Source organism: Lepidochelys kempii, chromosome 1, assembly GCF_965140265.1.
Source record: "Lepidochelys kempii isolate rLepKem1 chromosome 1, rLepKem1.hap2, whole genome shotgun sequence".
NCBI classification, from domain to species: Eukaryota; Metazoa; Chordata; order Testudines; family Cheloniidae; genus Lepidochelys; species Lepidochelys kempii.
The window spans coordinates 116,355,902-116,372,651 of record NC_133256.1 but is presented as its reverse complement, the minus strand read 5'-3'; the positions used below and the strand labels follow the sequence as shown (position 1 = coordinate 116,372,651).

Below are 16,750 nucleotides of genomic sequence, written 5' to 3'. Positions count from 1 at the left end.
TCTCTCTGTCCTTCTATAGTGGAAATGCCACATAGCCTTTTACTGCTACAGTTACTCTGTCAAGTGGTAGAGGACTGGGCTGTGGATCTAGAGATTCCAACCCTGCTGTTGACCAATGTGGGGGTCAATATGGTTCTACCAGGATGATTTTTTTCAGTTTAAGTTTTTTAAAAACTTAGGAAAATAGATTGTCCCTACAGCAGTTGTAACTCAGGCACCTTATGCAGCTACAGTTTTCCTATACTTTCTCATATGCATATGGAGGCAAAAATATAAATAACATATGCAATATGCTGAGGAAATCAGAACTGTGAATCACAACTTCTGCCATATAAACTCATCTGTAATTCACGGACGAGACCCAAATAGTCTCCCTCTGACGTGTGTGTGTGTGTGTGTGTGTAGGAATATTTCAAGCTACCACATTGACAGGTGAGCGGGGAAGAGGACTTGGGATTGGCTGCAGGAGGCAAGTACTGAAGAATACTTTTAAGAGGGACATGAGAAGAAGGTACCTTGCTTCTTTTGGTCCACAATCCCCTCCAAAATACTAAGGTATGTATAATGCCCTATCAGCAGCACTTAATTTGTAATGAAAGAGGTGCCAGGGCTCAAGCAATTTTTTTACATTCATAATTGATGCAGCAATCCCAGAGGTGCTGGGACTATGAACTGCCAAGTCTAGAGGTGCTGGGGCTCAGTCCTGGTACAAATTAAGCACTGCCTGTCAGCTTGGTATCTAGGAAGGAATTGATGGGATCTTTGTGAGGACTGTGTTCCAAAAACATGACCATGCTATATGCACAAGTACCCTAAACTACTTCAGCTAGATGATATGTAATGTCAGGTCAACACCTTGTTTGATCTACCTCAGCAGCAGCAGTTGTTCTAGAACTTTCCCAGATTTGATGCATTTGTCTGCTGGCAGGACATCATTTAACACTACAGTGCCTGTTTTTAAAATGTGCTTATCCCCCTTCTGATTGGGAGAGTGTTTGGAGTTCAGAGTGGTAGTGGTTGTATCCCTTCATCACTTGGCCTGGAAGTTTTATAGTCTATTCCAGGGGTCGGCAACCTTTCAGAAGTGGGGTGCCGAGTCTTCATTTAGTCACTCTAATTTCAGGTTTCGCGTGCCAGTAATACATTTTAACGTTTTTAGAAAGTCTTTTTCTATGTCTATAATATAGAACTAAACTATTGTGGTATGTAAAGTAAATAAGGTTTTTAAAATGTTTAAGAAGCTTCATTTAAAATTAAATTAAAGCGCAGAGCCCCCCAGACCGGTGGCCAGGACCCTGGCAGTGTGAGTGCCACTGAAAATCAGCTCGTGTGCCGCCTTTGGCCCACGTGCCATAGGTTGCCTACCCCTGGTCTATTCTATTTTATTATGCTCAAGTGGATAAGGCTTCTTGAACAAATGTTTTATACTCTGATTAAGATGGTTGCAGGCACTACCATTGTATCTCTCCACTGAGCTTCTGTCCATCAACTATAATACCTGCATGTTAGTTAATTCTTTAATATTTTACAAGTGAACATTTGTGTTACTCTTAAAATAATGTGAATTTATATTTGAATAACTCAGCCCAGTCGCACTTTGTATCTATTTAGTTCTGTGATTGTATAAGCGGGGGAACAGTCCCGCTCTTGTGGGGAACTTTCCTGGCTTCTGCACTACCCCCGTGAAGTGGACTAGCGAAAGGATCTGAGTCCTCGCTCCCACTTCCTTTAACCCAGTGGCCTCCCTGCCCTTGAGGACTCCCCGCCCTTGAGGACTCCCCTTCCACTCTCCTGTCTGGCAGAGTCCTCGTAACCCCAACAAGGCTGGGCCCAGGATTCCTGGGGGACTCGACCCCCAACCCTGCTGTGGTCACCTAGGACAGGGGCTAGAGTGTCCCCACTCTGGGGTACTCTCTCTGCACTGGGCACTTCTCTGACCCACTGACCATTACATACAAGTTAAAGCAAATGCAAGTTATTTAATCAACAATTATTTTAAAAAGAATAAGGAAAAATGGGAAAGGTTAAAGGAAACACATCAACCCGTTCTGTGGCAGGGAACATCACAAACAGTGTCTCTGGAATGTCAGGGCAGCTCACAGTCTGTTCCTTGTAAGTCCCAGGCCTCCTTCTGAGGCCCTGGCTGTGCTGCAGGGATGCTGTGGGTTGGACACTTGCTCTGGTGGTGGCCACGCGCTCTCAGGCTCTAAGTGGTAGGACCCTTCTTCCCAGTGTCATCCTGTCGGGGTTACGATCCAGGCCTGGCCTGCAGAGTCTCTTGGCTGAGGCGTCTCCCTGTGCTGGGCCCGCTGCCCAGGGTCCCCCTCGCACTCCCCAGCTGCTCACTGCACCCAGATCCGGACTACTCCAGCCCCAGCTCCACGTCCACCACTCTGTCTCAGCACTGCTGCTGCTCTGCCTCCAGCTCCCTGGGCTGCTTCTTTGGCCCCTCTGCCTCTGGTTGCTGCAGCTCTGCTCCCAGGACAGGTCTGCTCTGCAGGCTGCTTCTGTGACTCTGCTCCCAGCACTGACCTGCTTCCTGGGCTGCTTTTCTGGACCCTCTGGCTCTGGTTGCTGCAGCTCTCCTCCCAGGGCAAGTCTGCTCTCTCTGGGCTGTGCCTCTGGCTTTGGGGCTGCAGCTCTGCTCCCAGGACAGGGTCTGCTCTCTCTGGGCTGCTTTTCTGGTCCCTCTGGATCTGGCACAGCTCTGCTACCCAGCTTAGCTTGGGCCCCTGCTTTCCCCTTAGCTCGGCCCCACTCTGTCTGACCCAGGCAAATCCAGCTCACATGGAGGACGGGGCCTCCTGACTCCCTGATTAGCCTGCCCGCTCTGTCATTCAGGCTGACCTGGAGCACTGGCCTCTTCCCATTGTTCCTGGGGGCTGTCAGGATGCTGATTCTCCATCGACCCTTCCCCCTTTTAGTACTGGGAGCTAGCAACTGAAACACCCCCACTGAATGTTAGTAAGGGGGCAACAGTCCCCTTACAATTGCTTTATTGGAAGGTAATTACAGCTGCTTATCTCTTGTTCATGTCTGTTTCTTTTTGTTATATCTTAGAAACAATTTAAATATCCTTGTGTGACGGGTTGGATCACAGAAACCCCCTGGGAGATGCCACCTGATGTGCCCAGACTACTTCTGCCCCTGCTTTCCTGCCCTGGCAGCTTAGGACTTCAGTGCCCTGCCTGGTTTGAGCCAGACCCGCTAGCCTGCTGCAAACCCAGACCCAGGTCTGAACCACGTCCCCTAACAGCTGTAGGCTTAACTGAAAGCAGCTTACAAAAGTGTTCCAGTCTTTAACACTCAGATGCCCAATTCTCAATGGGGTCCAAAACCCTAAATAAATCCGTTTTACCCTGTATAAAGCTTATACAGGGCGAACTCATAAATTGTTCGCCCTCTATAACACTGATAGAGAGATATGCAGAGCTGTTTGCCCCACAGGTAGTAATACATACTCTGGGTTAATTAATCAGTAAAAAGTAATTTTATTAAATACAGAAAGTAGCATTTAGTGAGCTGTAGCTCACGAAAGCTTATGCTCTAATAAATTGGTTAGTCTCTAAGGTGCCACAAGTCCTCCTTTTCTTTTTGCGAATACAGACTAACACGGCTGTTACTCTGAAACCTGACAGAACAAAGTGAATTACCAAGCAAAACAAAATAAAACCTGCAAATCTATGCTAATACAGTAAGAAGCTGAATACAGAAAAAATTTCACCCTCAGAGATGTTCCAATAAGCCTCTTTTACAGACTAACCTTCTTCTAGTCTGGGTCCAGCAAGCACTCACACCCCTGTAGTTACTGTCCTTTGCTTCAGTTTCTTTCAGGTATCCTGGTGGGTGGAGAGGCTCTCTCTTGAGCAAGCTGAAGACAAAATGGAGGGGTCTCCCAGGGGTTTAAATAGACTTTTCCTTGTGGGTGGAGAACCCCTCCTCTCTCCTATGTAAAGTCCAGCTACAAAATGGAATTTTGGAGTCACCTGGGCAAGTCACATGTCCATTCATGACTGAGTTCCTTACCAGCCAAGCCACATTCCTGGGAAAGCCCAGATGTGGATTGTCATCTCCAAGTTCATTGTTGGCTTAAGGGCTTCTTGATTGGGCACTTACTGAGAATAGTCTTTTCTCAGGAAGCTGACCAACTGCTTCACTAAAACCTACTCAGAATCAAACAAGTGTGCAGCCAATATTCATAACTTTGAATACAAAAATGATACATGCATACAAATAGGATTAATAGATTCAATAGATCATAACCTTTACAGAGATTTGTTACATGGCATAAATAGCATAACACATTCTAGTTATGTCATATATACATTCATAAGTATATTTCTATAAAGCCTTATGGGGGGCACCGTCCCACCTAGGTAGTGATATCCATGCCATTTATAAATCCCTTCTGGGAACTTAGGCACATCCTCACCAAAATAGTATGTGTGAATTCTTTAAACACCACGACTACAGATGGGTTTGAACTGTAAACTTTGGATCTGGGTGTGGAAAGGGCTAGTTTTGGGATGCTCTGCTCTCAGTTTTCACTTTGACTAGAGAGAGTACCAAACTATGTAATTTAGTTTCAAGAATAGATTCCAGCACCTCTTAAATTTGGGGTTGTCCAGGCCTGGTATTTTGGTTTGAGCTCATGCTTATTTTTTTTAAGAGTTATACAGTTAATGCATTAAAGATTGTGCTATTATATTAATTCACAAATGGTTGTACTGATGGTGTGAGACTTGACTAAAAGAATGAACTGTAACTTATTTGGATTGATTGCAATGAGTTGCTTTGTAAGCTGGAATTATTTTCATTTGGGGATGTATTTGAGACACAATTCAAGAAAGTCTGGCATTACTGAAGGGAACAGTAACTGATGTGGGAGATGAGAGAGGAAGGCTGAGAACGTTTCTAAAAATAGAGCTAACTAGCCAAATAACATCATTAGCATCATTTTGCACAAACAGATGGGTACCAGCTGTGTCCTGCTGAGACACCGAAAGATACAGTGTATAAACTAGGAAAGAGGAATGCGTTTTATCTGATCAGTGATAAACTTGCAGAATGATGAATAAGAATTTACAAAACATCAAAAACCAGAATGTTTTTTTCAAAACGATCATGGCCATATTTGATGCAAAATGTCCATTTTTCCAGAGTACAAGAACAGAAAAAAGACAGTGAGTTCAAAGTTACCTTTGTGTAGTGCTGCTGGGTGGTGGGGGGAATAAAGTGAATGTTGAAAGCGTACAGTACATAACAAACATATATATTTATTATGGATCTGAGATGGGGAGAGGACTATTATTTTAGTGTTAGTTGACAAATGATCCATTTTCCCTTTTTTATTGAATATTAATATAGCGATTCAATTTTTTTGAATTTCTTTTGAAACAGCTGGTCCAAAACAGGACAACGTTTTCACAAAGTAAAATTTTCGTGGAAACATCATGAATTTTTTCATCCAAATTTTCAAATTTTGAAAAAAGTTGATTAGCTTTAATTTTATAATCCTCACCAAGGAGTTCATTGAAAGAGAGGTAGGAATGGGACTGAATCGAGAGGTATATCAGCTTGTGAATCAACAAACCTCACTGAATGGCCAATTTAACTCTAATGGCAGCTAAGATGTAGGTACTTGTCACTGATTTGATATTCAGCATGTGTACCAGTACAGCTCAGTGTCACCAACTCTCGTAATTTTACCAGGACTCTTGTGATACTTCATGTTTTCCTTCAAGCTTTAAGTAAAGTGATTATGTGAGGATCTCTGTTTTCATTAAATAAGAATGTTTTTAGCTTTCACAGTTGCAGAGAAAAACTTGAAAATGTGACCTGAGTGCTCAAAAACAAGACGGCAAATCAATACCTGAAATTAAAAAAAAAATCATGCGTTCTGAAGCTAATTTTAGGGGGGGATTTGAGGGGAGCTGATTCATGAGTTTTGAATGTTTGGGGTTGCTAAGACTGAAAACTATTAGTGTTAACCAAACATTCTGCACAGATGCCCTCTAATAGTCTGACATGACTGTGCTAACTTTAAATCTGGCTAATGATATTTCATAACACTCGTCTTTCCTACTCATTATAAACCACAGCCGCTAACAACGACCTGTATTTCTCAAGCTGGCACATGCGCAGATCTGCCTTAGTTCCTTTTGAACCTGAAATATTATTAGGCAACCCTGCATGTTGTAATATGCATGGAGTCTTGAAACAACATGTTTTCAAGCTTGTTTGATTTTCCCCCGCCTCCCCCCACACCACACACACATCCTGAAGTATACTGGGCTTCCTGTATAGTTGTATCTTGCTAACATCTGCAGCCTGGGAATGCTTTGACACAGTGTTCAACGCACAGCCCTGCTGCACTAGTGCAAAAGCCAGTGTTCTGGATGATATTATTTGAAGTAAACTTTAAGTTTTCTCCATCCACACCAAATGCTGCCTCAGATTGGTCTTAAAACGGCACTTGACTTCTGTAACTGATTGTGACGGTGCCCCCCGTAAGGCTTTATGGAAATATGCTTATGAATGTGTGTGTGTGTATATATATAAATATATGACATGACTGGGATATGTTTTATGCTACATATGCCATGGAACATATCTCTGTGAAGGTTATGATCTATTGAATCTATTAATCCTATTTGTACACATGTGTCATTTTTGTGTTCGAAGTTATGAATATTGGGTGTGTACTGGCTTGATTTTTAAGTAGCCTTTGTAAGCATTTGGTCAGCTTCTTGAGAAAGGAATATGCAAGTTAAATGCCCAAACAAGAAGCACTTAATGAACAATGGATCTTGGAATGCTCCAATCCACATAAGTTTACCTGAGGACATTCAAGGAAGCATGTGAACCATGGCTGCCACCTATAAGTTCTGAGTCATGCATGGATAGGTGACTTTGCCCATGTGACTCCAAAACTCCATCTTGGAGCTGGACTTTGCATAGGAGAGAGGAGGGGGTCTCCACCCACAAGGAAAAGTCTATTTAAACCCCTGGAGACCCCTCCATTTTGTCTTCAGCTTGCTCAAGAAAGAACCTCTCCACCCACCAGGATACCTGAAAGAAACTGGAACAAAGGACAATAACTACAGGGGGTGTGAGTGCTTGCTGGACCCAGACTAAAAGGAGGCTAGTCTGTAAAAGAGGCTTATTGGAACATCTCTGAGGGTGAGATTTTATCTGTATTCAGCTTCTTACTGTATTAGCATAGATTTGCAGGTTTTATTTTGTTTTGCTTGGTAATTCACTTTGTTCTGTCTGTTACTACTTGGAACCACTTAAATCCTACTTTCTGTATTTAATAAAATTACTTTTTACTGATTAATTAACCCAGAGTATGTATTAATACCTGGGGGGCAAACAGCTGTGCATATCTCTGTATTATGGAGGGTGAACAATTTATGAGTTTACCCTGTATAAGCTTTATACACAGTAAAATGGATTTATTTGGGGTTTGGACCCCATTGGGAGTTGGGCTTCTGAGTGTTAAAGGCAGGTACACTTCTTAAGTTGCTTTCAGGTAAGTCTGCAGCTTTGGAGCACGTGGTTCAGACAGTGCATCTGTGTTGGAGCAGACTGGCATGTCCGGCTCAACAAGACAGGGTGCTGGAGTCTCAAGCTGGCAGGGAAAGCAGTGGCAGAAGTAGTCTGGGCACATCAGGTGGCAGTCCCAAGGGGGTTTCTGTGATCCAACCCGTCACACAGATTATCACAGGAATGGTGCAATCAGGGAAAACACTTCAGAAGTACACCACAATTGTGTAAATATAACTCCGTGTTCTTCTCGTTCTTGATCATGTTTGTGAAGCAAAAGTATATATGTATTGCCCTTTTAAGACTGAACATAATACAAAATCTGGTATGATGAAATATTATGTAATTTGAACCCAGTCCTTTAAGTTACTGAATTTTATAGAATGCAAAGGGACTAGATAGCAAATTACAGGATTACCTGCTCCACCCTGGCACAGGAGGCTGCTCTGCACTGGGGTCGTAGGGTTTTGCATGACCCCGGTGACTTTTGCACACTCCAGGACTCCAGATCACCGCTCTGGGGCTGATAGCCATTGCACAATGGCACTTCAAGGGCACTGTGTGGAAAGGAGTGACCCTGACACACTTGTACACCAGCACTGATGTCCATTGCACACCCACCTCTCCATGTCACTGAAGCAGGGTTAGAGATCCTTGTGCATTAGTACACTGGGGATAGTGACCTTTGCACAATCACACTACTGTTCTCTTCTTGTCAGTGGGTCAGGAAAAAGCACTGTCTTGACCACAGACTATTTGAATCTTTAAAACATGAGTCTTAAAGATTTGTGCCTCATATACACCACAAGTGATGAAAATACCTCTTACAACAACCTCAAAGTTGGCAAAATAACAGGATCTTGCAAGGTGCTGTTTCTTCATCTTCTGAGAAGCAGCAATTCCAAAGACCAATTCTGCAAATCTTCTTTCATGGTTACATTATAGGGTTTTGAAACACTTGTTTAAGTTAAATTTGTTAAGGCTGAAATTTTTATTACTGGCTACTTGAGTTGTAAAGAGACAACACAGCATATCTTTCTTGGGCAGACATACCTTGCCAGAAAATTTCAGAGGACATCACTTCTACCCGATCAGAAATCCAGGCAGTGATAAGACCTGTGAGAATTTGAGGCTGAAAAACTTTTGTTTTTATATTGTCTGGATAATAGCTCTTGAATCTGTAAATAGAAAAAGCAAAGTTTGAATCTGGAAAGAGAAAAGGCAAATTTTATTAAGAGTAAGAGATTAAACTGCATGATCAAACTGAAGAAAATGAAATTCAAACTCTGGTTGTTCCACAAACATATAGCTATCATAACTCCCCAGGAGGGTGTCAAGTTACAAGTATTTCATCATTAGAATAAATTCATCACACCCTGAAAATACAAAACTGTTGCTAGTGATTTGTTTTGTAAATTGTAGCTGTATACCTAAACGTGTTAATTTACCTCTCTCACCAGATTTTCCATGCTAGAAACTGGTAGTGGCTATCTGTCAACATATCTGATGGGTTTCAACAAGCATATGAACATTTGGATGCTCAGTGAAGTTTATCCAAACCAATTGACTTTTTACAAAATGAGGATGAAAATCTCCCAAGAGCAGGATTTCACACAGTATTTTGCGACTTCTAGTTTCAATTGCACAGAACAGCCCAAAAATGAGAAGTGGAAAACAGAGAGACAAGGTGGATGAGGTAATAACTTTCATTGGGCCAACTTCTGTTGGTGAGAGAGAGAAGCTTTCGAGCCACACAAACTTTTTTGAATCACAGTTAGAGGTCGTGGTCATAAGCAAAGGTTTTGGATGGATCATCTTATATCTCAACTGGTTTGCTGATCCCTAACAAAATATGCTGGATAAAATCTATGACAGTTATCCCTTTGAACAAAACTTTTAGAGATCAATTGCTCCACTGAACTACCTACCTGCTTTCTTCAAAGACAGGAATGAGATTGTTCTCCAGGTATTCTAGCTGAAAGATACAAAACCAAAACACTTGCTTGAAGCTGTAGACAACAACTAAAACTGACATTGTCTACAGTTGTAGATGTAGTTAACTGCATTAGGCCTGGTCTACACTACGAGTTTGTCGGATTTAGCAGCGTTAAATCCGAATTAACCCTGCACCCGTCCACATAATTAAGCCATTTTTTCTACATAAAGGACTCTTAAAACCGATTTCTGTACTCTTCCCCAATGAGGAGATTAGCACTGAAATCGACATCGCCGTTTCGAATTAGGGTTAGTGTGGACGCAATTCAAAGGTATTGGCCTCCAGGAGCTATCCCACAGTGCACCATTGTGACCACTCTGGACAGCACTTTGAACCCGGATGCACTGGCCAGGTGTACAGGAAAAGCCCTGGGAACTTTTGAATCTCATTTCCTGTTTGGCCAGGCGAGCTCATCAGCACAGGTGACCATGCAGAGCTCATCAGCACAGGTCACGATGCAGTCCCAGAATTGAAAAAGAGCTCCAGCATGGACGGAACAGGAGGTACTGGATCTGATCACTGTATGGGGAGAGGAATTTGTGCTATCAGAACTATGTTCCAAAAGATGAAATGCCAAAACATTTCAAAAAATCTCAGAGGCCATGAGGGACAGAGGTACAGCAAGGATGCAACACAGTGCTGAGTGAAACTTAAGGAGCTCAGACAAGCATACCAGAAAACCAAAGAATCAAACGGACGCTCCGGGACAGAGCCCCAGACATGCCACTTCTACGCTGAGCTGCATACAATTCTGGGGGGGGCGGCGCCACCACTACCTCACCCCTGTCCGTGGACTCCAATGATGGGGTACTCTCCACCATGGCTGAGGATTTTGCAGATGGGGAAGATGAGGAGGAGGACGAGATTGGGGAGAGCACACAGCACACCGTTCTCCCCAACAGCTAGGATCTTTTTATCACCTTGACTGAAATACCCTCCCAACCCAATGAAGCCAGAGAAGGGACCTCTGGTGAGTGTACCTTTTAAAATATAATACATGTTGTTATAAAAGCAAGCATTTTTTAATGATTAAGTAGCCCTGAGGACTTGGGATGCATTCGTGGCCAGTACTGATACTGGAAAAGTCTGTTAATGTGTGTGGGGATGGAGCGGAAATCCTCCAGGGACATCCCCATGAAGCTCTCCTGGAGGTACTCTAAAAGCCTTTGCAGAAGGTTTCTGGAGAAAGCAGCCTTATTCCGTCCTCCATGGTAGGACACTTTACCACACCATGCTAATAGCAAGTAATCTGGTATCATTGCATGACAAAGCCTGGCAGCATATGATCCCGGTGTTTGCTGGCATTCAAGCAACATCCATTCTTTATCTCTCTGTGTTATCCTCAGGAGAGTGGTATCATTCATGGTAACCTGGTTGAATTTAATTAAGGGGACATTCAGAGGTGCCTGTTCCTACTGGGCTGTTTGCCTGTGGCTGAAAAGAAATCCTCCCCACAGTTAGCCATGCGGGGGGGGGAAGGGGGGAAGAGGGAGGGGCATTGGCGCTGAGCTGTTCACGTTTGGCTAGCAGGGATCTTCCCTGATGCCAGCCAGGCGGTGGGGGGAGGGGTAAAGCGATCATCCCAGAGAATTGGATGGGGGGAGGCAGTCAGTTCGGTTTCCGTTGCTGCACGTTAACAGGAAAACCACAGCACTAAATGGCCAACTTAATGGGGTTTGCTTGGTATGGGAAAAGAGGGCGCTGCTGTTATGAAGGTTGCAGAAGCCAAAAGACTATGGCTTACCATGGCCACCTGCAAGCCGAATTCTGTTGCCCGGCCCTGCGTGCGTGATCTCTAACACCAAAGCCGCAGGCACTCAATATAAGATGCAAAATGCAACCTTGTACCAAAATCACATGTGCTACGTAATGTGAATAGTGTTGTTCACCGTGAAAGAGTATAGCCATTGTTCTGTAAAATGTATATTTTTAAATACTTCACTCCCTTTTTTTCCTCCAGCAGCTGCAAATGTTTCAAGCCTCCCTCCTGCATCCCAAAGGCTATCTCAGATAAGGCGGCAAAAAATCCGCACGCGCGGTGACATGTTCTCTGAGCTCATGCAGTCGTTCGGCACTGACAGAGCTGTGTGGAGGGACACAATAGCAGAGTACAGAACAGTGGCCAATGAACATGAGGAGAGGTGGCGGCACGAAGATCAGAGGAGGCATGAGGCAACTCTGGGGCTACTGCGGGATCAAACGGACATGCTCCGGCATCTGATGGAGGTTCATGAACGGCAGCAGTATCACAGACTGCTGCTGTAGCCCCTGCTTAACCGCCCTCCCTCCTCCCCAAGTTCCGTAGCCTCCTCACCCAGACACCCAAGAACCGGGCACCCAACCACTCCACCCCAGTGGACAGCCCACAGCAACAGAAGGCTGTCATTCAACAAGTTTTAAAGTGGCCTTTTCCTTCCCTCCTACCCTCCTCCCACACCCCACCCGGGCTACCTTGTGAGTTATCTCCCTATTTTTATAATCAATTAATAAAGAATACATGTTTTTTAAATGATAGTGACTTTATTTCCTTTGCAAGCAAGCTGTGATCGAAGGGGGGAGGGCGGGTGGCTTACAGGGAATTTAGAGGCAACCAAGGGGGCGGGTTTTCATCAAGGAGAAACAAACAGAAGTGTCACACAGTACCCTGGCCAGTCATGAAACTGGTTTTCAAAGCTTCTCTGATGCGCAGCACTTCCTGCTGTGCTCTTCTAACTGCCCTGGTATCTGGCTGCACATATTCAGCGGCCAGGTGATTTGTCTCAACCTCCCACGCTGCCATAAACGTCTCCCCCTTACTCTCTCAGAGATTGTGGAGCACACAGCAAGCAGCAATAACAATAGGAGTATTGGTTTCGCTGAGGTCTGAGCGAGTCAGTAAACTGCACTAGCGACCCTTTAAATATCCAAATGCACATTCTACCACCATTCTGCACTTGCTCAGCCTATAGTTGAACAGCTCCTGACTACTGTCCAGGCTGCCTGTGTACGGCTTCATGAGCCAGGGCATTAAGGGGTAGGCTGGGTCCCCAAGGATTACTATAGGCATTTCAACATCCCCAACAGTTATTTTCTGGTCTGGGAAGTAAATCCCTTCCTGCAGTCGTTTAAACAGACCAGAGTTCCTGAACACACGAGCATCATGGATCTTTCCCGGCCATCCCACGTTGTTGTTGGTGAAACATCTCTTGTGATCCACCAGTGCTTGCAACACCATGGAAAAGTACCCCTTGCGGTTTACGCACTGGCTGCCCTGGTGGTCCAGTCCCAAGATAGGGATATGGGTTCCGTCTATAGCCCCACCACAGTTAGGGAATCCCATTGCAGCAAAGCCATCTAGTATGACCTGCACATTTCCCAGAGTCACTACCTTTGATAGCAGCAGCTCAATGATTGCGTTGGCTACTTGCATCACAGCAACCCCCACAGTAGATTTGCCCACTCCAAATTGATTACCGACTGACCGGTAGCTGTCTGGTGTTGCAAGCTTCCACAGGGCTATTGTCACTCGCTTGTGAACTGTGAGGGCTGCTCTCACTTTGGTATTCTTGCGCTTCAGAGCAGGGGAAAGCAAGTCACAAAATTCCATGAAAGTGCCCTTATGCATGCAAGGTCAGCTCCCAGACTGCTGCGCTGGGCATCACAAAATGGGGAAGAGATGGCCAGCCCTCTGTGGAGATAGAGGTGGTTAGGGACTATTTAGAAAAGCTGGATGTGCACAAGTCCATGGGGCCGGACGAGTTGCATCCGAGAGTGCTGAAGGAATTGGCGGCTGTGATTGCAGAGCCATTGGCCATTATCTTTGAAAACTCGTGGCGAACCGGGGAAGTCCCGGATGACTGGAAAAAGGCTAATGTAGTGCCAATCTTTAAAAAGGGGAAGAAGGAGGATCCTGGGAACTACAGGCCAGTCAGCCTCACCTCAGTCCCTGGAAAAATCATGGAGCAGGTCCTCAAAGAATCAATTCTGAAGCACTTGCATGAGAGGAAAGTGATCAGGAACAGCCAGCATGGATTCACCAAGGGAAGGTCATGCCTGACTAATCTAATCGCCTTTTATGATGAGATTACTGGTTCTGTGGATGAAGGGAAAGCAGTGGATGTATTGTTTCTTGACTTTAGCAAAGCTTTTGACACAGTCTCCCACAGTATTCTTGTCAGCAAGTTAAGGAAGTATGGGCTGGATGAATGCACTATAAGGTGGGTAGAAATCTGGCTAGATTGTCGGGCTCAACGGGTAGTGATCAATGGCTCCATGTCTAGTTGGCAGCCGGTATCAAGTGGAGTGCCCCAAGGGTCGGTCCTGGGGCCGGTTTTGTTCAATATCTTCATAAATGATCTGGAGGATGGTATGGATTGCACTCTCAGCAAATTTGCGGATGATACTAAACTGGGAGGAGTGGTAGATACGCTGGAGGGGAGGGATAGGATACAGAAGGACGTAGACCAATTGGAGGATTGGGCCAAAAGAAATCTGATGAGGTTCAACAAGGATAAGTGCAGGGTCCTGAACTTAGGACGGAAGAACCCAATGCACAGCTACAGACTAGGGACCGAATGGCTAGGCAGCAGTTCTGCGGAAAAGGACCTAGGGGTGACAGTGGACGAAAAGCTGGATATGAGTCAGCAGTGTGCCCTTGTTGCCAAGAAGGCCAATGGCATTTTGGGATGTATAAGTAGGGGCATAGCGAGCAGATCGAGGGACGTGATCGTTCCCCTCTATTCGACATTGGTGAGGCCTCATCTGGAGTACTGTGTCCAGTTTTGGGCCCCACACTACAAGAAGGATGTGGATAAATTGGAGAGAGTCCAGCAAAGGGCAACAAAAATGAGTAGGGGTCTGGAACACATGACTTATGAGGAGAGGCTGAGGGAGCTGGGATTGTTTAGCCTGCAGAAGAGAAGAATGAGGGGGGATTTGATAGCTGCTTTCAACTACCTGAAAGGGGGTTCCAAAGAGGATGGCTCTAGACTGTTCTCAATGGTAGCAGATGACAGAACGAGGAGTAATGGTCTCAAGTTGCAGTGGGGGAGGTTTAGATTGGATATTAGGAAAAACTTTTTCACTAAGAGGGTGGTGAAACACTGGAATGCGTTACCTAGGGAGGTGGTAGAATCTCCTTCCTTAGAGGTTTTTAAGGTCAGGCTTGACAAAGCCCTGGCTGGGATGATTTAACTGGGAATTGGTCCTGCTTCGAGCAGGGGGTTGGACTAGATGACCTTCTGGGGTCCCTTCCAACCCTGATATTCTATGATTCTATACGAAAGTTTCAGAGCCACTGGGAATCATCCCAAACCTGCAACACTATGCAGTCCCACCACTCTGTGCTTGTTTCCCGGGCCCAGAATTGGCGTTCCACGGCATTAGCCTGCCCCATTAACACCATGATCTCCAAATTGCGGGGGAACGCAGTTTTAGAGAAAAGTGTGTTCATGTCCTCATCATCGCGCTGCCGTCGCCTCCTCAGCTGGTTTTTCAGGTGCTGGTTCTGCATAAACTGCACAATAATGCGCGAGGTGTTTACAATAGTTATAACTGCTGGGGTGAGCTGAACAGGCTCCATGCTTGCTGTGCTATGGCGTCTGCTCCTGTTCGGGCAATCCAGGGAAAAGGGTGCGAAACGATTGTTTGCCATTTCTCTGACTCAGGGAGGGGTGACCGACAACATGGCTTACAGGGTTGGCTTACAGGGAATTAAAATCAACAAAGGGGGTGGCTTTATGAGAAACAGAATGGCCCCCCCTCAAGGATAGAACTCAAAACTGGGTTTAGCAGGCCATTGATTTCACGGAGGGAGGGAGGAGAAAATGAATACAAAACAATCTGGTCTATTTCTTGTTTTGATCCACTTCATCTATCTTTATACATCTTGCTGGCAGCAGACTGTGCAGTACGACCGCTAGCCATCGTCATCTCCTGGGTGCTTGGCAGAAGATGGTGCAGTATGACTGCTGGCCATTGTCTTCTCCTGGCTGCTGATTAAAAGACAATGCACTAGGACTGCCGGTAGGACTCAATCGCCATGAGACGAAACTTAAAAGGGAAATGACCTGGCTGAGTCACTCCCATGTTTGCCCAGGCACCCCGACCTCATCGAGGTTGGTTAAAAGAGCACCCTGGACTATGTCGATGACAGCTACCAGTCATACTGCACTGTCTGCTGCCAAAAGGCAATAAGCTGCTGCTGTGTAGCAATGCAGTACCGCATCTGCCAGCACCCACGAGACATACAGTGACGGTTAGCTGAGCGGGCTCCATGCTTGCCGTGGTATGACGTCTGCACGGGTAACCCAGGAAAAAAGGCGCGAAACAATTGACTGCCGTTGCTTTCATAGAGGGAGGGAGGGAGGGAAGGGGGGCCTGACGATATGTACCCAGAACCACCCGTGACAATGTTTTAGCCCCATCAGGCATTGGGATTTCTACCCAGAATTCAAATGGGCAGCGGAGACCGCTGGAACTGTGGGATAGCTACCCACAGTGCAATGCTCCGGAAGTCAACAGTTGCCTTGGTACTGTGGATGCACTCCACCGACTACATGCACTTAGAGCATTTGTGTGGGGACACACACAATTGACTGTATAAAAACACTTTCTACAAAACCGACTTCTATAAATTCGACTTAATTTCATAGTGTAGACAAGGCCTTAGAAACAGCAGTGGTTGGAACCCTACAGGTCACTTCCCTGGCTCATAATGGATTAGGAATCATCCAGAAGGGGGCAGTGGTACATGGCTACAAGAGAACAGAGTATTTTTAAGTGCTCATTAAGCTAGATATATTTTCACTAAAGGGACAAGGCAAATATTTTTCCTTTTATAAGATTTCACAAAATCCTGCTAATACAGCTAAAATGAGATTCTAAGAGTGGTGAATACTATGCAGTCCCCTTGGCAATATTTTCCACAAGGCAGGTTTATTTTCCTCATATTCTTTGTCAATGAACTTCAGTTAGAAAATAACACTGACATTTTTTCAAGTGATCTTTTCAAATCTCTCTAGAGAGAGATGCTATACTAGTGGGGCAAGTACTCTGACTTTTCCTGTTGCTTTCGAAGTGTTCTAGCATCAAAGCAGAACAAAGGGCATGGGAAGGTGCTTCTCTTCATTACATGTCTCAGAAATTAAAAGGAAAAAGAAGGGGAGGGTTCTAGTTCAGGAAATAAAATGTCTGCAAAATGTGCTGTGCAACTTTAGTAGCTCAGCC

The 16,750-nt window shown here is 45.1% G+C and overlaps 1 long non-coding RNA gene across 2 annotated transcripts; it reads left to right on the top strand.

The window, feature by feature from the left end:
• The first annotated feature begins 335 nt into the window (after nucleotides 1-335).
• LOC140905036 (uncharacterized) lies at nucleotides 336-12,078 on the top strand. Of its 2 annotated transcripts, none has more exons than XR_012156719.1 (3): nucleotides 336-555; nucleotides 9,009-10,514; nucleotides 11,505-12,078. It is a non-coding gene; the product is annotated as an uncharacterized lncRNA (long non-coding RNA). The 2 variants fall into 2 exon arrangements; XR_012156718.1 differs by lacking the exon at nucleotides 336-555 and adding an exon at nucleotides 6,640-7,182.
• The last annotated feature ends 4,672 nt before the right edge of the window (nucleotides 12,079-16,750 follow it).